Here is a 27,369-nt window from a genome sequence, read left to right on the forward strand (position 1 = left end):
CTATCTACTTTCCATTGCACGCTAAGTAGCATACTCTCTGTTATGTGCCTTGAGCTTCCTTCATCTTCTTCAAACTGTGTGTGTTTTTCTACAACCCTAATTTCAACACACGGGGGATTCACTAATATCAAGGAGGAGATGCCACCTTTGTGCATCCCATTAGGAAAACCCCCCTACATACGGTCCCTAGGTGGTATCCCAGCCCCCTATCTATAGAGATTGAAGCCTAATATAACCCCCTACATATGATTTATGTAGTATTAACACGACCCCCCTACCTTATATGTCTAAATAATTCCAATAGACTCAAGAAATTTCCAAGAACTCCATGAGAAATTTTACCAGTGTTTCCCCTATATAGAGACCAAATTTTTAAATTTACATGTGCCACCTAGTTTATAGGATTCCCACAAGGGATTTAAGGCTTTGCATTCAAAGAGTATACTCAACATCTTTGGACAGAAATACTTTGAAAATTTGAAAGTTCTTTGATTTAAAATGAAGAAATAAAATACCTTGGACACATCAACAACGACATGTACATTTTGATTCTCATTATGTTCATTCCTTAAGACTGCACCAGTTGCATCCTCTTCCTCCTTATTCACTTTCACATTGATAGCAACATCATCTTTGGCCTTTGAAGCACTTTTCAATAGCATAAATAACAAAGATGGCATAATTTGTATATTCTTTTATCACCTTTCTCCTCATTATATGCTTGTTTCTCTTTCTCAAGAGAAAAAATGTGATATAACATTGAATTAGATGCCCTATATGTATTTAGATCAATGCATACAAAAGCCTTTGGCTTCACATCACCTTGCAATCCAAGCTCTCTAAATGTATCAAGCTTCCATTCCTTATTCTTTGCAACCTTTATTGCATCACCAAAACTCTTTGGACTTTTTAGCTCAACCTTTGGACGCAAATTATCCCTCAAGCTTTGCATAAACACACAATTTTGAAGTGTAAGAGGAGGAACATCACTACCCAAAATTAACACCACCTATTACAAATAATTGAATTGCTTCACAAAGAACATCTACAGTCTGGTCATCACCTTGTACAAGTCCTTCAATAGAGCACCATACGTCCTCTTGGTTCTCTACCTTATTAAATTTCTCAAGAAAATTCTTCTTTAATGCATCATATTTCATCACCCATGGAGGTCACGATTATTTCAACTGCAATTCATATTCACTATACCATGTCCTTGCATCCTCTTTCAAGCGAAACAAAAAGATCTTAAGCATAAGCATTGGATCTTCCTTATTGGCAATAAACCAAGAGAACTCAAATTTCTCAATGAAGTCACTGGAATATCTAATGAAGTCATTAGCATCTTCACCTACATGATAGTAAAAGTTTGGAAATTCTGCTATCATACCTACCAAAGCTGTCAATTTGATGAAGAAGATCCTTGGTGACTGGCATTAAAACACTATTGGGAAAACAAGAACAAGGAGCACCTCTATAGAAATGTCTCCCAATAGTTTTTAACACACAAAATTAACACAAGGGACACCTCTATAGGAATGTCTCCCAATAGGGTTTAACACACACAATCAGCACCACAAACCATATCACAAGAACCAAAATCCTCAACAGAGAAGCATGTGATCCCTTAGGAACTTTATTATTAGTGAACGCCTACCATCACTACAACACTACATGGAGATATCGACACGCGTATATCGACGAAATTAGCGGATGTCGATATACGCGTCGCAATGTGCGTCGATATACACGTGGAAAGGCTTTATTTCCCACGCGTATATCGACGCAAAAAAAAATGGAGAAAAAAAGCGAAACCCGCGAGTAGCAGGGGCCATTTTCGCCTGCGCTCTGCTCAAATCTTGGCCTCCACCTGCTGCGCAGGTATTATGCCCCCCCCCAACCCCTCTCTCTCTCTCTCTACATCGTGTGTCTGTGTGTGTAGGAAAGAGAGAGAGAGAGAGAGAGAGAGAGAGAGAGAGAGAGAGAGAGAGAGAGAGAGAGAGAGAGCGGTGTGTGTGTAGGAAAGAGAGAGAGAGACAGAGAGAGAGAGAGAGAGAGAGAGAGAGAGGGAGGGAGAGAGAGAGAGAGAGAGAGAGAGAGAGAGAGAGAGAGAGAGAGAGAGAGAGAGAGAGAGAGAGAGAGCGGTGTGTGTGTAGGAAAGAGAGAGGTGTGTGTGTGTGTGTGTGTGTAGGAAATAGAGAGAGAGAGAGAGAGAGAGAGAGAGAGAGAGAGAGAGAGAGAGAGAGAGAGCGGTGTGTGTGTGTAGGAAAGAGAGAGAGGTGTGTGTGTGTGTGTGTGTGTGTAGGAAGAGAGAGAGAGAGAGAGAGAGAGAGAGAGAGAGAGAGAGGTGTTTGTGTGTGTAGGAAAGAGAGAGAGAGAGAGAGAGAGAGAGAGAGAGAAAGAGAGAGAGAGAGAGAGAGAGAGAGAGAGAGGAGAGAGAGAGAGAGAAGAGAGAGAGAGAGAGAGAGAGAGAATTAATGTATGCTTAGGAAATTAAAATTAAAGAAAAATAATTAAAGAGAGAAATGAAATGAAATGTTATATTAACGTCTTTGAAAGGCCAAAGTGACCTATGAGACATGAGACAAGAAAGTTACAATGTGATGGATCTGATACAAAGTCAGAGTAAGAAGATGACAAAATAAAATATTATGGAATCCTAAACTGCTGGGTATGGACTAAACGGCTAAAGCAGCTAGTTGGGATAGGTAGATCATAGGAGATCCAGCAGCTGTCGCTGACGGATCTCATCAATCTCCTCCATGATCAGTAGTCTGACCGGGCGTTATGCATGTCGAGCCAAAGTGACCTAGCTAGATCCTCTGATGCAGCCTCTGTCGATGTTGTGTAGTCCTCCGCAGTCATGGACGTCTAGATCTCCCTAGCTCAGTCGCTCGTTCGATCAGTAGAGAGATAGGGAAGTAGAGAGAGAGAGAGAGAGAGAGAGAGAGAGAGAGAGAGAGAGAGAGAGAGAGAGAGAGAGAGAGAGAGAGAGAGAGAGAGAGAGAGAGAGAGAGAGAGAGAGAGAGAGAGAGAGATAGGAAATAGAGAGATAGATAAAGATAGTTTATATATATATATATATATATATATATATATATATATATATATAGATATAGAGAGAGAGAGAGAGAGAGAGAGAGAGAGAGAGAGAGGTAGGGAAGTGAAGAGCGAGACAGAGAGAGAGATAGGAAAATAAGGAAATAGAGAGAGAAAGAGAGATAGCGAGAGCGAGATCGAGAGAGAGAGAGAGAAAGAGAGATAGCGAGAGTGAGATCGAGAGAGAAAGAGAGATCGAGATCGCTTTTTTGAGCAAGAACCATGCAAGGCTTCTGAATCTTTCTCAAGTTGCTCATCCATCTCCACATTATCTTCTGGCTTGGACATGGAGGCCCCGTCCGGTTTACAATCAGGTAGAAAACTTTCATTGGGCTGAGAACTTCCATGGCTTGTACATGTGGTGAAAAAAACACCAGGATGGGCATAATATCCTTGGAAAAACCTGTGCGAAAAATTGCAAACAGACAGAACATTACAAAAATGACAAAAATGGTCATGCTTTAATATATGATTCATTAAGTGCGGCATTGGAAAGCTTTCTCTCATAGGCTACCTCGGAATGGAGGCAGGTGGGTTCGTAGACAGAGAAGAAACTATGGAACTAAAAGAGGCAAAGGGGTTTTTCCTGCTACATGCATTGCCATGTACACCTGGGAGTACACGTATGTGTCTACCCATATAGGATTTGACCAATAAAGATGAGATTTTGACCCGGTGGTCCTGATCTCCGTACACCTCTGGACCGAGGTGCACGGAGATTGGGCAAGACTAGAGAATGCGAGGTAGTTTACATTGTGAGGAGTATATATATATATATATATATATATATATATTAAAACAATATTCATAATTATTGTAGATGGCAACGTCATCAACTAACATGGAGGAAAAGATTGCATGCTCGTGCACGCTCTGCAAGTATCAAATCCTACGCAAGCGTAGGATATGTAATGAGCATGTGCACAAGTACGGAGAGTTTGCTAGAGAAACCGTACAGAATCTGCGATACGAGTCCTACGGAACGGGCATTGATTTTCGTGACATAGCACCTACATCTGAGAGAGAGAGAGAAAAAAGATTATGAGTGAAGGTCCGACCAATATAGAGCCATGGATGGAAGCAGGAAAGGGCTTACAGACAGAAGACGATGGCATGGAGGGGATGCTGGATTCCTTCTTCCAGACAAGCGAGGAGAACGCGAACGAAGCAGCACCAGAAGCCGTGCGCCTATCTCCTGAAGACATGTTGAGGAAGTTGGCACGTCAACCAATCTATGAAGGCGCCAAAATATCTGTGCTTCGTACTTGTCTGGCGTTTTTGAATCTTCAGTCAGTGTACGGGTGGTCAGATGCAAGCGTCACTGCTTTGTTTAGGTACGTAATTTACAAAAGAGATTTTTCGATTGCAACGGTGATGTACTCGGAGAGCTTTTTAATTTAATGTGGCTTAAACAGGTTATTGCGGGAGCAACTTCTCCCGGCTGGTAATGAAATGCCCCCCTCCAGGCCAGACGCAAAGCAACTTCTGACCTCAGTTGGCTTGGACTACAACAAGATTCAGCATGTCCAAATGATTGCATTCTTTTTCGCAATGAATTCGCAGATTGTCTGTCGTGTCCTAAGTGCGGAGCAATGCGCTACAAACAAGATGCAGTTGGCGAGACAGTGCCACCTAAAGTGTTGCGGCATTCCCCTATTATTCCTAGGATAAAAAGCATGTTTTGTTGTGGTTCCATTGCAAAGTTGATGCGGTGGCATTCTACAAATACATCCACTGACGCAACATTTCGGGTGTCCGCTGATTCGAAGTCTTGGAGGCACATTGAAGATACCTGGCCACATTTTAAGAGTGAACCATGCAATTTGCATTTGGGCATGGCAATGGATGGAGTCAATCCATTTGGCTTGAGAAGCTCGTCATGGAGCACTTGGCCTGTGTGCCTTATCAATTACAACCTCCCGCTGTGGCTTGCTATCAAGAAGGGTCATTTGATTTTAAGCTTGATTGTACCTGGTAAGTTCAAGGCAAAAAACATGGATGTTTATCTAGCTCCACTAGTTGACGAGCTCCAGGAGTTATGGCATGGGATCGACATAGCATATGCGGTTGAACCAGTAGGACAACAGCATGCAAGGATCCATGGACTTCTTATGTGGACTATGCATGATTGGCCAAGATACGGAGAAGCTTCTGGTAATGGTTATTGATTTACAAAATTCTCGTTATTCGCAAGCCCTTTGCCTTGGCCTGATTCATGCTTTGATATATGCACGACTAACAACTTCGGGATACAATGCATGTCCAATTTGCGGGCAGTCTTTGGATGTGCGCTATTCTACCTCTCTTCGAAAGACAATTTATCAAGGCCACCACCGTTGTCTTCCTGATGGCCATCAGTTCCGCGAAGGCCAGCTTGGTCGCGTCAAATGTCGTCCTATGCATGTACAAGAGTGGCGTCGCCGATGGGAGCAACATGAGGGGCAACCTGTTCCAGGAATGAAACGTTTGTCCATTCTCCATACATTGCCGTACTGGGGTGATCTACTAATTAACCATTTGCTGGATCCAATGCATATATTCAAGAATGTGGGAGATCCAATGCATTCATGGGCTTCGTTACATGGATGACGCCTGCTCAGATGGCAGAGGCTTCTCAGTACTGGGTAGCCAGAGGCACGGGTACTACGCCTCCGGGCTTCACACCCGAGGGACCGACGCCTAGGGGGGGGACGCCTACGGGCTTCAGGACGCCTATGGGTACGATGCCTTCTTCTCCCATCACGGCCGCTTCGACACCTAGGGGTGGGGCAGAGGCGGGTACGTCCTCATCTCCGCAGCACAGGCGCACTCGCCGATCTCGATGATCGTCAGGTGGAGGTGGTGGTTGCTGTGGAGGAGGGTCCATAGATACTTCGACCCCTCCTCACTCCCGACCCCCGTCTTACCCAGGCACACCTCTCGACACACCTCTTGGCACACCTCAGACACCTTGGGGGGCACACGATCCTAGTGCCTCCAAGCGCTATACTGTACGGGGAGATGGTTCTGTTGACATGGATAGAGTCGGGACTGAGATGCGACAGCGGATTTGCCAGCTCGTGGAGCTGCAATTTTTGACCAGCATTCTGACGTCTTGGGATCAACAAGAAAAGGAAAAAGTCACTTACATAGTGGAGACCATCCTGAGAGAGTATCAACCTGCTCCGGGTTCTTCCGTTGTTTCGACGCGGTGGATCAAGGGTGTTGCACGGGACACCATCAAACATCGACGAGATGCAGCTCGGAAGGCTTTCAGGACCAGCTCGCCGAAGCCTTCAGGCATCCCACACGAGACGTGGCTGCAGATCAGGGAGGATGAGCGGACAGCGGCCACGCGGTTCAGACAGCAGCGTGAGGCATCGCAGGTACGACAAATGACTAGGGGGACATCTCATCTTGGTAGCGGAGGCTTCGACACCTTTCGCTATGAGTTTGTGAGTTTCTAATCTAATCTTAACTATGGCGGTTTTTAAAACGCGATGAATCATGTATTCTTATTACTTTGATTTTTGTATAAACGCAGAATCTTGCGATGCATCGAGCTCCATCATGCGAGGAGGAGTCAGATGGATATCGCAGAGGTATCTATGAAGTACTGAATGATCTTGAAGCTTCAGGAGAGCCTGTAGACTGGGAGTCCTTACAGTCTCGCTGATCGCTTGAGGTGAGACATTAATATGTGTGAGTTGATTTAATTAAGTCAGTATATGTGAAGTAATATCAATACTAATTTTGTGAGTTGTCCTATGTGCAGGTTGCGACGCCTAGTCATTAGTGGACCAGATTTCATCTATATGCTTTGTGAGACACAGACACGCTTCTGTGTCTCTTTTTTGTACAAACAGTTAGTGTTCAGACAATTATTGTTTCCCTTATGGTTATGATTATTGTCATTGTCATTGTATAGACAATTATTGTTTCTCTTTCTGGTTATGCTTATGGTTATTGTTAATTTTGTTTATGGTTATGGTTATCTGCATTATGGTTTTGATCAAAGTGATTATAGCCGGTTATGGTTTTAAGTTATGGTTATGGTTCGTTATGGTTATGCTTTTAAGTTATGGCTATGCTTTTCAGTTGGTACGGTTGTCTTTCATTGGCCTTAAATATCATGTGAGATCCTACATGGATAGCATGTAGGAGGCGTATACATGATATGGTTTTTTTTGAAAAGTTTATGTAAAAACAAAGGGAACTTTGCCAAAATTTCTGCGCGCGGGAGCATGGTTGATATTTTGGTGCTGCTCGCTTTCTTGGGCAGAGGGCAGGAAGTTTGGCTGTGGCTGTTCCATCTTTTAACTGGGCACAGGCCAGGGGGCTAGACCAGATTTTTTGCTGCTATGGTCGTCGCTAGCTTATGGCGTATTTTATCGCTATACGCTATCAACGTCGCTAATAGCGACTGGTTTCACAGCGATGCATATAGCGACGGGCAGCGTCGATATATGCGTCGATAACACCTTCTTTTGTTGTAGTGCATCAAAGCAGAAAAGCACCTGCCTTGGCATGAATTTATAGCACACGCCAACCAATGCACAAGATTCCTCTTCCACATTTCAATGCTAAAACCCCATAAAATCCAGTATATATCTCTCAATCTGCACACATAGGCACACATAGGCACACAATACTTGCGACATTTGATTGACTCAAAGATGGCATAGAATCAACATTGTAGTAAATTGACCATAAAGGCGTCAAAGCTCCAAATTGAGCACTTAAAATCTTTAGAGAAAACCCAAAAAGTAAGAAATAACATATTTTCACATGCTTAAAATTAATTCCACCCACAAGTATGTGTAACATTGGTGGCAAAAATGAGCTATCCCAGACAACAACATTTAGGAGGGGCAAGCTGGGTGCACAAATGCAACAAAAGTAGGAGGGGAGAGAGCCATTGGCCCAAAATTTCCAAAAGCTCAAAATTAATGTTAATAATCTAACTTCCTACTTTCTTGCAACTCGCATCTCACTTATATACAAGAAACACGTCAAATTACACAAATATTGGCCCCTATAGTGACCTACTAGTTAGCACTATATAGAAAACTTGCCTTGCATGTACATGTACCTAGCATGACAAGATAAAAATTCCAAAAATTAAACTCAGAGAGACTCTCATTTCACTCCATGGCACCTAGATCTCCATATGTATAATATTTACAAAAAAAATAGTTCTTAAAAATGCATGGAATTGTGGCTTCCTTGATCATCATTTGTCATTCTCATACTCTTCAAAGCATCAATAAATGCCCAACATAAGTATATAACAAAGAAAAATAGTGGAAGCTATAGGGATTATGAGCTCGACAAAAAGAAGCTCCATTGCATAGTACTATGTGGGATACTAGTACACGCTCCTCAAATTTTTGATAGTCTTTGAAAATCCTATGAGATGATTTCTTTAATATCAAACTTAGCTAGTTCTAGAGCTTAAAAAGAGCTAAATTTTGAAAAAACAAGTTTTGCGGTCTGACCTTGTATGAGGGAGTTATGCCCGATTTAGTGGAGTAATTTTCCCCCTCCCTTTTTAGAAACAGTAGCTTTGAATTTCTAGAAGAGGACTAGGAATGATCTATGCCGTTAAAAAGTATAGACATTACCTATTGGCCAACAAGTTTGTGTTCTTTGTGTACCACCAAGCCTTGTTATATTTGGTCAACAAGCCATGCAGCACAGGAAGAATAGTGAGATGGTTCATCATTCTTCTCGAATTTGATTTCATTGTGGTTGTTAAAAAAGGCACTACACATCAATGAGCAGATCATTTGTCCAGGATTGTTTCAGGGGATCACCTAAAGGGGTAGATGATGATCTACCAGATGCCTATTTGTTCTCCATGGAAATGATACCTAGGTGGGTGGAAAAAATTGTGTCATTAATGAAAATAGCTCAAGTGGATTCACCACTTCCTATCACAGTTGATTTAATCGAGCAATCCGCTACGTATCAATTACTAGCTGGGAGGCTTTATAAAAGAAATCGAGACGGAATATTGCTTTTATGCATTGATCCTGAAGAAAGAGATCAATACTTAAGTCAAGCACATGTTACCATAGTAGGACTTCACTTTGTGGAAGACCAAACTACGCAACGAATCTTACGACTTGGAGTATTTTGGCCGACTATGAGGAGAGATGTTCGATCTTTTGTAAGAGATTGACTTCAATGTCAGAAACAACAATCCATTCATCATGTAACATTGTTTCAAATGTCACCTGTTCCTAAGTGGAGTAACTATTTGGTTACTTACTTATCTAGCCGAACATTTCCTGAGGATATGAGTAAATGCCGTCAAAGAGCAATTGAAACGGAAGCAAGAGACTATGCTCTTATTGAGAACCAATTGTATCGGAGAGGTAAGGATCAACATTTGCGTCTTTGTGCAAATGAAAACGAGTATATTCCGATTATAGAACAAGCACATGCTGGATTAGCTGGAGGTCACTTTTCTAGTGAGACCACCACAAGAGCAATCGTGATGGCAGGCATATGGTGGCCAACACTTTTTGCAGATGCCAAAGAATATGTTCAAAGGTGTGATGCTTGTCAACGAGCAAAAATGCCAACACGGATAGACAATTTTCCCTTAAGACCAATGATGGGGGCTAGAGCCTTCGCAAAATGGGGTATAGATTTTGTTGGACCAATACGGCCACCTATTTATAGAACCCAAGCTCAATATAGCATTGTAGCTATGGACTATTTGACCAAATGGGCCGAGGCTAAAGCGACTCAAAAGAATGATGCTAGAACCACTATTGTATTCTTATATGAGTATGTATTCGTAAGGTATGGACTGCCAATAGAGGTTGTCAGTGAACGGGGAACTCATTTCCTCAACGAGGTAATAGAGGATCTGCTTAATGAGTTTATGGTTATCCATAACAAATCAGCTCCCTATCACCCATAAGCAAACGGAATAGCTGAGCATACGAATAAAATTCTTAGCTAGGTACTGACCAAAGTGGTTAGTTCAGGAAGGACCGATTGGAAATGAATCTCCATGCAGCTCTATGGGCTTATCGAGTTTCATTCAAAACAGCTTTAAATGCTACACCCTTTAACCTTGTTTATGGTCTTGATGCCATACTGCCAATAGAATTTCTATTGCTGACCTTAAGGGTAGCACAGACTCTTGAGTGAACTAGACATGAATTGTCAGAAAGACTTGAAGATTTGGAAAAGCTAGACGAGAAAAGGCTAACTGCTGTAGCTCATATCTATGCACAAAAGAGGAAACAAAACAGTTTTTTGATTCCCACTTAATCACCAAAATTTTCAAGAAAGGGGATTTAGTTCTAGTCTATTCCCTTAAGCAACACATTCCTAAGTTTAAGAAAAAGAAAAAGGGACCATTTATCATTGAAGATGTATCTCCAAGTGGAGCAATAAAATTGTCAACCATAGATGGTGAACCAATGGCTAATTGGATTAGTGGATGTCGTTTAAAGAAATACAATTTGCCACTAACCAATGAATTGCTAGAGAGAATGCATGCAACCAAACAAAGGAAGATGAAGCGACAACAGGTTATTGATGAAGCCCAAGAGGAAGCTAGACTTCGGGTGCTCAAGCATAAAGCTGTACTCAAGAATCAACAGATACTGATTCCCATCAACACTTTAAGACTAGATGATCGACAATGGGAATTACCTAAAGATGCAGTTTCAATAGATGACGACTGGTTAGATGGAATGGATCTCCACATCAAAGTACAACTCAACAATCATAGCACCAATGCTTTGGTAGACATAGGAGCTAGAGTGAATGCAGTGAGTTATTCCACATACAAGAAAGCAACAAGTCAAGCATTGACCGCCGCAGGAATAACGACAATCAAAGGATGCAAGAAGAACCTAACTCCAACATTGGGAGTAGTCAACTTGAACGTGGTAGTACATGGATGCTCATGTCTGCATCAGTTTTTATGCTTGCCAGATGAACACATGAATGAGACGATGATTCTTGGCATTCCTTGGATGCCTACATACGGAGCAGTTCCATATTGGGATACAAATCAGCTAAAGCTATCACTTAAGGGAGGGCAACTCATTGTTCCTATTGCACCTAGCAAAGAGGAATGGAAAAGATGCAATCAGAGTACCAATCCAAGAAGTAAATCTTCTCCATCCCCTCGACAAACAAATGCTACAAGTAGCATGTAAGGAGTCAAGCAAATTTGGGTACCAAAGGCAAAACTTGTAGATAAACCAAATCAAATATGGGTGCCTAAAATTTCACGAAATAAACCGAAGACGGTTCCAAGGATTCAAGCACAGAACGAGCATCTATGAACAAGGAACCTACCATGAAAAAGGTTTGGAAGAAAAAGGAGCACTTATCTTCTCCACACAACGTGAAATCAATCAAACAGTGGCCAGTTAAGTCTAAACAGATTCTCAAGAACCATGCACCAAGCAGACCGAGCTACCAGTGGCGAGAAAAAGCTCGACAACCGTCTAAAATGCTTCCCACAGCTCAAGCAATCACTGTGCTTAAACACCCTGATGGTATTATCAAACAGAGAGCACAAAGGCTACAGGATTTGCTCTTTGGAAGACATCAACAGCAAACCTCAACAATGGAAACCCTTAAGTTAATTACTCAAGACCCAACTCTTGCACAACATATTGAGTTGAATTGCATTGATCTTCATATAATGGTAGAGCCAATCACGGATATGCATAGACACAATTGTTCAAACCATGCACACAGTCGTCCCAGAGACCGCCTCTAGGAGGGGTGGAAGCATACTACTAAATACTAAGTAATTAAGGGCAATGTTTGAAGAGGGAGGAAAAAGTTTCATGTTAACATGTGATCTTTTTAAAATTACCTAATAATGCCCTTGTAATTCATCAACTGGGAAAAAGTCACTGATAATATCTGCCTGATGAGTGTAAATAGTGTATATAATAATCAGAAAATCATAAAAAATAGTCTTTTTTGGGTATTTTTCATCATTTTTGCTTATAGAAAGGCTTAAAAATGGAGAAATCCAACAAAAAACAATAAAGCTGTGTTTTTCAAGGGATTTTCTTAATTATTGGACTTTCACTTTGCTTTTTTTTGAGCATTTTTCTATTTTCTTTGATTTTTCTAATAAAAAGATAATTTTTTAAAATAATTAGCAGGAAATCTCAGATGGAAATATGAAAGACACGATGGTGATCAGAAAGACAAGGCGGACAAGCACAAAATTTTTCAACAAAATCAAAAGATGGAAGCGGGAAGCCTAAATTAGGCAGCCAGGCCTACTTCTGCAAAATTTGCAGAATGAGCTACAGGAATTCGATTTGGGAAATTTTTGAGCCTAACATAGATTTCACGGCCTAATAGGACTAACAGGGGAATCTGGGGAAATTTGGTTTGGGAAGTCCGGGTATAGATAGCTAGAGTAGGCTAAAACCACCTCATTTCCACTTGGAGCTTTGCAGAGAGAGCATTTCGGCTTCTTTCGCGCGTCATTTTCGGAGCCTACAGTTGACCTTTTTTAGCGCTGTCTCACACGAGACATGAGGGGTAAGTTCCTTACTAATCAATGATCCATTTTGTACGACCGGTAGCTAGTCTAAAGCCCTAGAAAAAACCCTAGAAGCCGAGCAGTGCACGAAGACCTACGACCTAAAAGTGACCATAGCGCCCTGCCAGCTTGACCAAATCGGATGGGATTTGAACCATAGTATTCCCTAACATGATAGAACCATTCCATACCATTAGATGTTCATTCGGCTGGGGTCAAGGGGGTCCTCAGTAGAGAATTAGGGTTTTTTGGGAAAGGCCAGAATTCCAACTTGAGTCCACAGATGTCTTGCTAATGAGGTTCATATAGAATGTATATGATTGGTTTGGAGAAATCCATCAAGTAAAGCCCTCGAAAAGCGGAAAACGGATTGAAGGTTACAAAGCGTCAAATTCGACACACGAGGCCAAACTGACTCCAAATGAGCCAGAATTGGACATGTAGCTTCACGATGATGTTACGAACAAGTCCAAAGCCTCAAAGTTGACAGACCAACCCAACAGACAGAGTAGTCACAAAAGACGGTGATTTCAAAGTCAACAGAGCACAAAGTGATGCCAGCATGACCAAACTTGACCAAATTCAATTTAGGACTTGTATTAGGTGTATGAAACATGTTTAGGTCAAAATTTATGTGAAATGCAAAGTTTTTGTCACTGTTGTAAATAATCGCGATTATTTACTTTTGCAACATTTTTGCATGGAAATTGTCAATTCACCTCACCTATCATGTGTACACAAGTATTACAGGCCAAAAATCAATTATGAGCTAAAATGACCACCCTTTACTTGCAAAATTGCCAAAAAACGCAAAGAAGTCTGTGAAAGCCAAAATTTGGGTTATGAACAATTTTCTTGATCCAAATCACCTCATAATTCATACCCAAGGTCTATACCATGCCTAGAACCAGTCTATGTCAAAAAATGTCATTTTGGGAAGAAAAGTTAATAATCGCGATTATTTACTTTTTGGCCAAAATGGGGCAATTTTGAAAATTTGTCATCATACATCCAAAGTACATGATGTGATAAGCCCACTAGCCAATTTTGAGTCAATTTGGATTTCAAAATCTCAAATTTCCTTTATATCTATTGTTTCAGAGACCTAAAGCCAAAATCTGGTACCATTTTCACCCTGTACATCCAAATGAGCCCAAATTTCCCTCAGAGCATGTAATTGGCACATACTTCAAGCCTATAAAGCCAAAATTGCAAAAAATATAAAAAATTTCCCAATTGTAAATAATCGCGATTATTTACTTTGGTTACAAATTTTTGTTTTGACCATACAGTTTTGTTCCTTGCATGATTTTATGCATCTTTGCTTGTTCAAAAATTGATTTGAAGCAATTTGGACCAGATTAACAGCATTTCACTCTAAAAGGACATTCTGGAGAAAAATCTGACAACTCCGCTAACTTTGCACTCTATTCATTGAACATGAGCAATGCAAGCCGTGGAGAAGCCAAGAAGAAGTTAAACCAAAAGGAGAAAGTGCAAGAGCTGCCACCGTATCAACTAGACCGCGAGTTAGTAAAGGCAGCTAATGTTAGATGTGTCCTTTGACATGGATCCCATCATTGAAAACATAGAAGGCAACAACATTCAAGGCAATATTGTGAACCAACCTCAGTCATCCCATCCATATCGACGGCATGATAGTAATGATAAAGAGGGCAAGATGATGCAAACTCTTGCATGTATGCCGCTTTACAATAGTACAAAATCTTAGTTCTCCGTAATGCTTTGGCAATGCTTAATTTGGAGTCCGTCTACGGGTGGTCTGATGCCTCTGTCATAGAGCTTTTCACGTAAATACATTGTATCCTAAGCATGCCAAAGTGCAAATTACAGTTCAATAACCTGATCGTTGTGTTCACTTGTTGATATAACGACAGGTTGCTCAATGAGCAAATCTTGCCAAAAGGCAATCACATGCCCCCTACCTGTCCAACCGCTAAAAAGCTTCTTACTAACTTAGGCGTGAATTATCACAAAATACATGCATGCCCTAATGATTGTATACTCTTTTGCAATGAGTATGCAAATTTGGAACAGTGTCCCAATTGTGGATCAAATAGGTATAGAGAGGACACATAAGGAAAATTTATCCCTGCAAAGGTTCTTTGACACTTTCTTATCATTCCAAGAATAAAGAGCATGTTTAGGTGCAAGTTTATAGCCGCTTTGATGACATGGCACTTAAATACTAGATTGACAGATGATGTGATGCAGGTACATGCCGACTCTCGTGCATAGGAGCACATAGAGGAAAGTTGGCCTACATTTAAGAATGAGACTAGATGTATCCACTTTGGTCTGGCAATGGACGGAGTAAACCCATTTGGATTATAGATTTCGTCATGGAGCACGTGGCCTATTTGCTTGGTTAATTATAATATTGCACCATGGCTAGCTATCCAGAAGGGCCATCTGTTGTTGTCACTGATTGTCCCAGGAAAGTACAAAGCAAATAACATAGATGTCTATCTGGCCCCACTTATAAAAGAGCTCCAAATCTTGTGGACAGGGATCAATGTGGTTGATATGTCCCAACCAATCAGACGACAAAATGTACATGCGCAAGGCTTTCTCATGTGGACCATGCACGATTGGCTAGGCTTCGATGAGTGTTCAGGTAAGTGCCTTTGAAACCCTCACATACATGTTATTCCTGGCTATTCCAACGCTTTTATATTTTAATCTTATGATTTTTCAGGCTTGAGTTACTCGGACAATCATGCATGTCCAAAATGTGGTCCTCGACTTGGCTTCCGCTGCTCTGATCATTTGGGCAAGATAGTTTACAAGGGAGCTACGTGGACCAAACATATGCAAACATAACATGCATCCACTTAAAGCGAGCGATTGGAAAAACATGTGACCGGAGAGGGGAGATTTCATGCCACTCGGAATGAAAAGACTTTTTATTTCCATGAACTCCCGTACTGGAGTGGCCTATTGATTAATCATTTGGTCAACCCAATGCACATCTTCAAGAATGTGGGGGAGATCATATGGAAAACTACCATTTGAAAAAGGGAGCGCAAGGCCCAAAGAGATGACCTACAGGCTGTGGGTCGAATGCCAAAGATGTGGCCTGAACTTAAACCCAATGGGAAGTTTGCTATACCAAAAGGTCCATGGGTTTTGAGTCATGTAGAAGAGCAACAAGTGAAGAAGACTATATCTTCATTCAAGACTCCCAATGGGTGGATGTCATGTTTGAAAACGGCTTTTATGAGAGATGACAATCTTAGTGGTCTTAAGTCCCACAATTGGCACAAATTTTACAGTTTACCTTACCAATTGCCATAAAGGATTGTTTGACAGATGACATTAAAAGAACAATCTATAAAATCGGTGAGTTGGTACACTGGATCACTTTAAAAGAGAGAAGAAAAGATAGCATCAATGCATCATGCTTAAATGCTACTGAAGCAACGTGTATGGTCGAGAAGTACTTCCCAGTAAACATTCTCACATTCCAAATGCATCTACTTGTGCATGTGGTCGATAAAGTTGCAATTGTTGGGGTAGTCCATAGTAGGTAGATGTTCTTCTTAGAGAGATTCATGAAGACTTTAAAGGGGTTCGTTCATCAAAGGGCTCGCCCCAAGGGTAGCATGGCCAAAGGATGGCTTGTACAAGAGTCTCTTGTCCTCATCAGTGAATTTTTGGGCTTAATGGATCCACCAGAGATGCCCCGAATATGGACTACTGAGGTCAACATCAAGGTGAAAGGGGACGAGCCGCAGAGACAAGGCATCATTAGGAAGATGGATATCACAATGCGAGAAAAGGTTATACAATTTTGCATTCTCAACTCAGACATCATGCAAAAGTGGCTAGAGAGGTATGAAGGGGAAAAGCAACAACGCTTGACAGATAGCTTGCAATTCAAGCGCAAGCGTGCCACTCAGAGAAACCTTCCTTTTCCAGATCATGTTTAGAAATTGCATGACTTTCCAACTAGGCAGTGGTTAGATGCGACAATCTTAGAGGCAAAGAGGAATGGAGTGTTGATTACTGAAGGGGTGGCAATTGGCATGTAAATTTTCACAACTTGCTTTTTGAGCTCCACATGATCACATTACTTTAGTGACTTTAAGTTTGTTTCAATTTTGTGGCTGTAGTATCACAACTATGGAGCTTTGTTGTCGCATGGGAGACACTTTAAAGAGTAAACAGATAGATGAACAAAGGGTCATCTTTGATAGTGGTGTTAGGGCAAGCTTTGTCCAAGAAAGTAGGAGTAGTGCCAGGGATGAGAACACAGAGACTAGACAACTTGAATACTTTGGCTACATCCAAGACATCTTGAAGATTAGCTTTAGAAAGTTTGACATCCTTATCTTTGATGTCAAGTGGTTCAAAGTTATTAGCGGCCCTAATGCAACTGTGTGCAAAGATAAGAGTAGATTGATTCAAGTGAACTCTAGGCGGGTGTGGACATATGCGCAGGATACGTTCATACTTTCACAACATTGTGAACAAATTGTGTTCACATTAGATCCACTATGAAGAGAAAATGATTATAAAGATCCATCTAAACCTACTGACTCTATGTTGTTCAAGTTGCTCCACGGAGCAAGCAAGTGTGCGAAGGATTGAAAGTTGAGGTTGATGAAGAGCTTCATGAACAAAGTACAGGGCCGACGGATGATGTAAGTTTGGATTTTGAGCTGAAGGTCAGTGGTGGTGAGCACATGCCAAAACTTAGAAATGAGCTTTCAAATACTGAAGTTGATGTAGAGAGCGACAAAGAAGTGGAGTTTGATGACGAAGATGCAGAAGTACAGATTGAGATAGACATCTTTGGTGCATCAGCTCTCATAGAAGATGAGAGATTGACTACTGAATTTTGCTACGAACTCTTTTGTAAAACTCTTTTTATTAGTCTACAATACTGGATAGATTCATTGAGTTGTGTTGCAGCTTTGTTTTTTTGTTATTTGCATTGCTTAAGACTTTCTTTTGTAAACTAACGTATTTGCATTGCTTAAGAGTTTCTTTTGTAAACTAACGTATTGTATCTGTGTTATTTTGTGTATCTGTAGCCATGGCCAATGACGACGATACATACTCTCCTAGCTTTAGTTTTCTTGTCACTCCGGTCGGCATGTCACCTGAGCAGATGGGCTCCTTTTTGTCATAGTTCACACCAGAGCAGGCTAGTTACACACAGAACCTTTGGGCAGTTGGTTCCTCTAGACTTACTATGGCCACCCCTATATCTAGGACTAGTGTGCCCCCTACACTGACCAGCCCCACACCTCAGTCGAGTGTGTCTCCTACACCGACGGGTGGTTCATCTTTGAGACAAGGTAGGCATTGTTCTAGAGGTGGTGGTTATCATAGTAGTGGTTCTACCAATGCGTCCACACCACCGAGAGAGCATCCATAACTCTCTTCAGTAGATACTTCACCAATTGGCACACCATGTACATTTTGGGGATCATGCAAGCATGATCCTAACAATGTGTACAAGAGCAGGGATGGGACTGTTGTGGTGGATAGGGTCAGAAAGGCCATGCAACAGAGGATTCCACAGCTCTGTACAGTTTAGTTTGGCCACTATGTGATGGAGATTTGGGATAATCAAGATGATGAAAGAAAGAGTTACATTGTCGATGCCATTCACAGAGAGTATAGGCCAGCAGAGGGATATGATCCTGTCTTAAATGACTGGATTTTGAGCATGGCGAGGGCCACAATGTCACATCGTCGGTCAGGGGTTGGAGACAGGTACAAGGATGGCAATCCAAAGTCATGATGAGTGCGTAGTGTGCGGAGCGTGTGAGCGTGCACATGAGAGAGTGTGTGCAAGGAAGAGGGAGACACTAGATGTGGGTGGAGTGGAGAGCAACCAACTCTACACCCCTTATTCTATATATGTAAAAAGAATGAGGGCCAGTGTTCAGTGTCAGTGGATGGCCGAACATTGGGCGCCCGGCAAGAGGTGAGGCACACCGCCTTTACCCCAACATACTCCCACTTAAAGGTGACTGCGCCGATAAGTGGACCCTACTAGCTATCTACTAGTATATACAAGATGATGGGTGAGAGCCTCTCTCAAACTACACCCACTGGATCACTCAATTCATCTACATGCAGTGGCATCGGCTCTAGGCGAGCATGCAAATCCACGCTAGAGCTTGCATGCAAATCCTGCAGACATCTCTGTACAGTCTGCATAGCTCCACGAAGTGTCATGCTAGCATCAGTCATGATGGAACTGGCAATCCCTGCTGCAAATTCTCCCACTACAGCTGCTAAGTCGAACATGAGACGCCCGAATGTTGATGACATCTGCACAATCCTGGCTCTGTTGGCCTCCTCAGTGCTATATACATACACTACATCGTTAGGAACACTCATCACGTATGGGTGTGTCTCGTCTGCCATTGGAACATGCATGTCCCTATCATCCATAGGTGGTACCATGTATCCTGGCAACTCATCATCAACATCTAGCATAAGCATATAAAAAAACTCCATATCCGTCATCTCGACATGTGCCTCTAGGGAGCAGACCCACTCTACCTTGTCTGCACAAACTTGGATGACGCATGTTGTGTCTTACTGGAGCAAACCCACTCAACCTCTGTTGCTGCAGAGTCTACTGAAATGTCCTGCACAACTAAATGCTCTGTCTTCGGAGCATATTGGAGCTCACTCACAAATGAGACTCGCTTGGTCTCTCGTGCATCACACATCAGTGTAGTAACTGAGACTCTATCGTCTCGTACATCAAAAACATGCAGTGGGTAAACAACATAAGACCTAGCTCCTTGAGAAATGACTAGGTGACCCAATTGCAAGTGGAATGACTGCTCTCAAAGTAGTACCTAACAGCCATGCTGTCTTAAGCATGTCACTAAGATCAAACTCTGCACAATCGATGCACCACTAGGTAGTAATATGTTGAGATGTCGAGCTCTACACCTTGAGCTGGCATCCACTACGGGTCTTGGCCGCTTACGGCATTTACTCACTGGTGCGTTAGGTGACCGACACGGAGGATCTCTGCCAGTGATTCTACAGCTGGACTACACTTATAGTGCCAGCCTAGTACGCTTCTAGCGAGTTCACACTTAGTGACCGCATGTACATATGTGCTACTTTTCAGCTTTAGCACTTAGTCATTTTGTACTCTCTTTTCTGTGAAGAAGAAGAAGAAGCTTTCCATCTCTGTGTGCTTTGTGCTTGTCTTGTGTAGCTCTCTTGCATCCTCATTCTTTACATGGTATCAGAGCCTGGTGCAGGCAAGAGAGGCTAAGAGAGCAAGAGCATCACAATCCCTTCGTTCGCAATCCACGACCAGATGCCGTTTATATGCTTGTGTTATCACTGATATGATGTCTTGTCTCTATCTTATTTAGAGAGCATTTTAGTCAGTTGACTTGATTTTTGACACCTATACAATGAGAGACTTGCAGTCTGATTATGCGTATAGCCTTGCTTGGCTTCACTTTAGTTGGTTTACTTTTGTGTTCCCGTTGTGAGCGGGATGAAAACACACAGAATGCCTCTATAATGACCCAACACACACTCTTGGGAAGCTACACACACACACACACACACACACACACACACACACACACACACACACACACACACACACACACACACACACACACACACACACACTATGGGGCACCACTCGGCTTACACAATCCACCTGGCCGAGGCAGGGAAAACACTAATGGAGTGAGAGGAGAGAGACTATCCACTTGCCCACTCCACACAGAGACACACACACACACACACACACACACACACACACACCCAAAAAACTCAGCTCAAAAGAGGAGAATTTTTGATGTTTAGATACAATAGAGCTTGGGCCAACACCAATGGGGCAAATAGCTCACACAGTATTGATGAAATATGCCAGATACAATCACAAATTGGAGCAGAAGCTTCACTCATAGGAGAAACTTACAAAGCCAAAATAGCAGAAAAAGAGTGAGGAATTTCACAAAACGGACAGCGCCATCGTGGCCGGAACGGCCCAAAACCCCAGCCTACAGTGTCAAAGTGCTCAAATCTGACCTCGGATGAGCAGTTTACGACCAAAACAGGCTCCAAAAATCCCAAAAACACAGATGCGGCTGTTCCTCCTCTCTTCTCCACGTTTTTTTTGGTCTTCTCTCAGTTTTTTCAGTTCCCACACTTAGCTTTATTATTTGAGCACCCTTGGCCTTTTAGTTGACCTCAAACGGACCCCGACCAGGCCAAAAACTGACCTCGCAGTGCATAGTTGTCACTTTTTTGCATCCATCCGCACACCTGGCACTCAACTTTTTCTAATAATGCATTCCGCCACCACGTGAAGTGGCCCCAAAAGATGGTCCTCATGATGACCTTTCTGCAAAATTATCACAAGAAAACACCCACGTTGTGTCCTATCCACGTGAAAGTATTGACCCCATTCGACCTCCTGACGCCACTAGATACCATCTGGCGCACCTGCTTACCTCATGTCGTCGACCCGCGGATAGCTTCCTCGAGAAGTTTTACGCGCTACCAACTCCTCATTATTGTAGAAAAAAACACACTGGTACTGGTGATAGTGAAAATCGATACACTATTTACATGTTGTCCTACCTGTACACATGTGGGCCCTACCTGTACACATGTGGGCCCCACGTAACCACCTGGCTCTGGAAAATGGGCAATCCTTTATTTGATGCACCATGCATGGGTATGTACATATGTGCAATCCCTTGCTCCAAAAAAGTCCTAAAACCGTTTATGGCCAAGATTTGAATTGAGATTTTGGCAAATGTGCATCAAAATGAGGGGGCAATGTCAATCATTAACAGTGTGACAACGCAGATTGCTAAAGCCAAACATCGATTGTGGAGCTGCAATCATCTGCGGCGGAGAGTGCTGATGTGGAAAGGGAGAAGGCATGGGTCTTTAAGCTCGAAATGACGCTAGAGGCCTTGCAAGCTGAGGTGGAGGATGATGACTGCAGTGCAGAGTTACTTGAGATTACTAGGGAAATTGAGATGAATGAAGAAATTATCCCCATACTGAATGCTCGTGTCAATTTTGTAAACTCCATGCAATGTAGGAAAAGCTCGGTTCATTTGCAGGTTCCACCCCCCAAAGTGCCACCACCTAATGTTGAGATATCGCAGGTGCCTGATAGCTGCAGTGCATGTGGCCTTCTCATGTACGACGAAGAGGCGTTGGGGATATTCATACTCCCCTGCAGACATGCTTACCACATATATTGTTTTTCCAACCTTGCTGGCAGAGAGGGAAAATGCTTGGCTGCAAGTTGTGGTCATCTCATCCCAGATAATATCAAGGAATTAATGTTTGTAGACAGTGGGGGCGACACATCTCCTGGATGCTTAAAGTTTGGTAAGCAGGTCATTTTGGTCATTTACATATGGTATCTGTGAATGTGCATTGTTATTACCATCTTCCTAGGTAACATATGGGTAGGCATCTAACATAGAGGTAGTTGTGTTTGTGGTAGAATTAGTCTACTACCAGTACAACTTTAGGCCTGTGCATACTTGTAGGTGTCATATGAGCAGGATCTCAAAGGTGGCTACCTATAATTTCATCTCCACAAGTACTAGATTCCAAAGTGGTGCTTACTGGGGCAGATATCTAATAGTGTGACATGAAGGGTAGCCACCTTGTTAGACAGTAGCTATGGAGCCTATTTCTTAATGGCTGGCAGTTTTCCTCCAAGAGAACTGTGGTACCTCTTGTATGTGTGGTAGCAATGTGGTTGGCTAGGTGGTACCATGTATAGGTGTTCTAGACTAGATATTAGCTAGGTAGGTCTTAGCTGGCAAGGTGGCAGCTGGCTGGGTGGGAGATGGCTAGCTGCTGACTAGCTACCACTAGCTACTCAGAGCTAGCTAGTGACTGGCTATTGCTGAGTGGTGGCTACCTAGTCAGCACTACCTAGTCACAGGTAACCACCCTTCAGCACTACCTAGTCACAAATGCTGACTTTCTAGCTGGTTGGGTAGTATGTGGCTAGGTGGCTAGTGACTATGTGGTAGCTTCTACAAAGGTGGTAGTACCTATGATAGGTGGCGGTCCGCCCCACCCAAGTCAGACTTGCCTAGTCACAACTGCTGACTTGGTTTGCTGGCTAGAAAGTAGGTGGCTAGGTGGCTAGTGTCTTATGTGCTAACTACTCCAAAGGTGGTAGCTATGGTAGGGGGTGACTACCACTTTATTACCATGATCATGTGTCTTACATTCAATCTTTAGGCACCAATGCTGTACTGGCTAAATTGTAGCTACTATGGTTTGAGCCACGCATCATAGTGTTGTTACCCACTAGTATTGTGGTAGCTACCAGTCTTGGGATAGCTACCTTTTTCTTGCAATGGTATCTAGCATGGTGGGACATAATCTTTAAGGTTATATCCATTGATGGTTAGCTTGTCATAACCTAAATTGCCTAATGCTCGTGCAGAATCTACCTCCAAGAAAAAAAGTGAGGTGCAGGTCCTTTCAACCAAATCAGGTGACAGTTTTGGTAACCCTCTCTTCGGGGACATTCGTACAATATTTGTATGGTTTTTTCAATAAATGTTGCCTAAGCTTCCTATCTATTGATCAGATGGTGAAAAGGGTAATCTAAACACCAAAGTGATCTCCAAAGAGGTCAAAGTGGGCGCTACGATCAGTGTTCTCTCCGATAAGGAAGAGAGACATTGCAATCTAGAAGGTAACAACAGTTCCTTGGGTCCTTCGAAGCACTTGTTTAGTACAAAGTTTACTCATCATTCTTTTTTACAATGCACCTAGAGTTTATTTTTGGGATGTTTGAGAAACAGATGTAGATGATATAGAGGAAACCCAATTAATGGATGGTGATGTGCTCCCCATTGTGCATGAAATACTTGCGAAATTGCCACTTGTCAGGGAAGAAGTGGAGCTCTTCAAGAGCTAGTATCCTAGCAAACCCTTAACATCCATACCGGTGAACCAAGAGAAATCTCCCTCAAAAAGCCCTAATATTGCAGAGGCTTTTGCAGCGGCAAGAAATGCAAAGGGACTTCAGGTATAACTGGGTAGTCTCTGAGATGTTTGCATCTGTATGGCTTGATTAGGGTGTTTATTAATAATTACTGCTCCTACAGGTGGGGCAATGGGAGACCAGAATGAAAGGTTGGATGCAGGCAAAGGGTCAGAGAGTGCTAAAGAGAAGGATTCTATGGTTTTGGATGGGGACACCGATACAGTAAGCGGAGAAAACCTCAAAAAAGGTGCTGCAAACACACGGGAAAAAAGATGCCTGGCTTAGACTCTACCTAGTGTCCATGAGTGATGCTTTCTAGCCAACCCTTCTATGATCCTTTTTGCTTGTACCATCCTTTTTGTATCAAACCACTATCCTTCTTTGTACTGCAATCCTTTTGTAGTGTAACAATAGAACGTTTGGATCAACCTGGAGTTCCTCTTTCATTGTCAAAGTGTTTTTTTATGTGACTTGTGATGTGGTGCATGTGTCTTTTGATGCCTTGTCCATTGAGGTGAGATCCAATTTCTCTAAAAAAAAATTGATATTGCAAGTTTTTGACTCTTGCGTTCTGTTTGTTTAGAGGAACTCAAACCCTTGGGCTACAACAGGCAGAAATGGGTAATTCCCCAAGGATTGGAAGGGGTTTTAAAGATCTTGTCTATTTTACGACGCACAGGTTTTGCCAACACAACAAAAACACCAAAGGACCTGCTCCCACTGACACAATCTTTGGCTATTTTTCCTGCCAAGGAAGGCACTGACATGAAGAGTGGTATAATGTCTGATGATAAATCACAGGATCCTACTACCGGGGCATCCACGCATGTGCACCCAGCGGCCCCTCCAAACTTCGTCCCTGTCGGTGATGCTCAGAAAGATTCCCCTCTGGGGCAAGATGTGCAGCCAGAGCCTCCAAAACAGTGCATACGCCAGAGTCACAGCAAGATGTAAGTTCCTGTACAAAAAGGTGGAAGGATATTCTAATGCCTTTCCCAATTAGCATTGTGACTGCTCCGCTAATAAAGGGTACGCCACCTCCAACCTGTCCCGCTCAAAAAGTCCTCCTATTAGACATGAATGGGGTTCTCTTGAGAAGATACCCCAATCCAGAGATCCCTCCGAGAACCAATTATTTTCTCTGTCGAAAAGTGTTCAACGGAGGCAATGACCGTGGCACCTTTTGCGTAATCAGGCCAGATGTGCTTCAATTTCTTTGTGAATGCGCATACATCTTTCACCTTTGCATCTGGTCCAGCTGCACTAACAGAAACATGAATATTACACTGAAGGGTTGCCTGAGCGGGATGCACCCCAGAATATGGAGAGAGCAATTCTACCAAACTGACTGCATCAAATTGCCTTTTATACTTACTGATATCAGAGAGTTGCAAGGTGGCGAAGCAAAACTAGTTTTTGTAAAGGGATTACCGGAGCTCTTAAAAAGGAGACCAGATTGGAGGGGGTCATCGATTCTTATGGTGGATGATACACGGTACAAAAATATTCTCAACAATGATACAACCATGATATGTCCACCAACATTTCAACCGGATGACGAATCACAGGATCCTCGCCCCGAGGAGGTCACCAAATAAAAATGTAACCTATCACGTGAGTTCAACAGAAGGGTATTTAAAGTTCTTGAAACTTAGAGAAATATATGTACAGAAGGGCATTATCTTTTCAAATTTGAAAAAAATTTACAGATTTTAAAAGAAAAGGGTACATCATATTCTTAACAAAATTCACTGATAAGGGGTTTTACAAACATGTCTTGAACGCATGTGATATGGTAGTTTTACACATAGTGAACCCCCCGGGATCCTCGCTACCTCACGAACACTCTATTGCCGTGGCTAAAGGGGTGGAACTATGTGCAAGATCTTGATCACTATGTCAGGATGCACATGATATCAAAGGAGAAGGACCGGGTTTCCCAATATGTTATCAAATTTTGGTCACAGAGAAAAGCGACTCGATCGTAAGAGACCAAGTTTAGGTTTGGGTTTATGTACTTGTGTAAACAGCCAATGGGAGTTGATAACCCCTTTTTGTATCATTGACCTATTTATATCAGCCTTCTTGAGTCTGTAACTGGCTTCATACTAAAATGGATATCTCAGACTTCTTGGCATTTGTATTTTGTTGGGAAATGATACATGGTAATTCAAGTCATTTGTAATTGAGTTGAAATTTTTAAAGCTTAATCGATTGTGTTGTCTCATCCTTGCAAATGCCACCAGTATAAATCTTGTTGTATGGTAGATGTCTATTTCTGCATGGTAGCTGCCTGTTTATGAATGTTAGCTCTGTTTTTTGCATGGTAGTTGCCTATTCTTGACTGGTAGCTATCTATTTTTGCATGGTAGCTGCCTGTTTAAGATTGGTAGCTATCTATTTTCTGCATGGTAGCTAGCTTCTTATTACTAGTAGCTATCTATTTTCAGCATGGTAGCTAGCTAGTCATGACTGGTAGCTATTTGGTATTAGCATGGTAGCTAGCTTTATCTGTATGGTAGCTCTATGTGGCAGCTATCTATTTCTTTCTGGTAGCTACTTGTTTCTACATGGTAGCTACCTCCTCTGACTCATGATTCATACTCATGACAATTTTGAAATAGAAGATTGTGTGCATGGGAGAGATAGAGAGAGAAATGAAAGGGAAGGAGGGAGGGAGAGAGAGAGACAGAGAGAGAGAGGGAGGGGGGGGGGAGAGAGAGGATGATGGTTTTGCAGTTCCAAATTTTTAATTGATTCGCGGTTGGAGTTTGATGATGAGGCCTTATGCCTCTGTCTGGGAACCATCAGCTGAAGACTTTAATCCTCTTCTTGGATGCTCGTTCTTCCTACCGCTTACCAAAAGCTCCTATTGTGGATCCTTAATCCTAATCCTATGTCTTTTCTGTTCTGGCTGAGGCTCGTCCCCTTGGTATTTTGCTCTGATAAAATATTTCAAGGGTTTTACCTCGGCGATTTTCAGCCTTGTGTTTGGGTTTTCAGCCGTTATGGTGTAGTTTTTATGTTATAGTTTTTGCCCACCTTCTTTTTCACGAAGAGAGAGAGAGAGAGAGAGAGAGAGAGAGAGAGAGAGAGAGAGAGAGAGAGAGAGAGAGAGAGAGAGAGAGAGAGAGAGAGAGAGAGAGAGAGAGAGAGAGAGAGAGAGAGAGAGAGAGAGAGAGAGAGAGAGAGAGAGAGAGAGAGAGAGAGAGAGACTCTGACTTGAGGATGCTGTTTTTTCTCACCTATAAGGAAACTGTCTGTGAATCCTTTTCACCCAAATCTGTCCATGTCAGACTTGTAGAAAAGAATTCAAATTTCATTGATGGAACCATAAAACCCGTCTATGGTCTCATAAAGTGGTAATTCATTCAATTAATACCTAGACTTATTCACACACATGTATACTTTAAACTCGTTTGCTCGCTCAACACCTGGTTGGCTCGAAAGTCCGTTGCCCCTTGCGGTATTTATTTTTTAGTTAGAAGTGGGAAATTACAATGGCTTTGAATACCAAGGTTCCTGACTTGTTCACACCTAGTCATCACTCGCTTTGGCTAAATTGAGGTTTAAGGATTCAGAGGAGATTTGGAATTTTGGTTGGATTATTGTTTGTTCATTGACGATGAGGCCTTGTGCCTGGAACCCTAAACCATCAGCAGAAGACTTCCCTACCCACAAAAACCTCCCAAATGAAAGGAAGGTACCATTACAGAGCAAACACTTCTCTACC

General features: G+C 42.3%; 1 pseudogene; it reads left to right on the forward strand.

Annotated features, from left to right (window-relative positions):
* Positions 1 to 21,564: 21,564 nt before the first annotated feature.
* Positions 21,565 to 25,624, forward strand: LOC147454096 (uncharacterized; annotated as a pseudogene).
* Positions 25,625 to 27,369: the final 1,745 nt, after the last annotated feature.

Source organism: Adiantum capillus-veneris, chromosome 7, assembly GCF_014529385.1.
Source record: "Adiantum capillus-veneris isolate H3 chromosome 7, ASM1452938v2, whole genome shotgun sequence".
NCBI lineage: Eukaryota > Viridiplantae > Streptophyta > Polypodiopsida > Polypodiales > Pteridaceae > Adiantum > Adiantum capillus-veneris.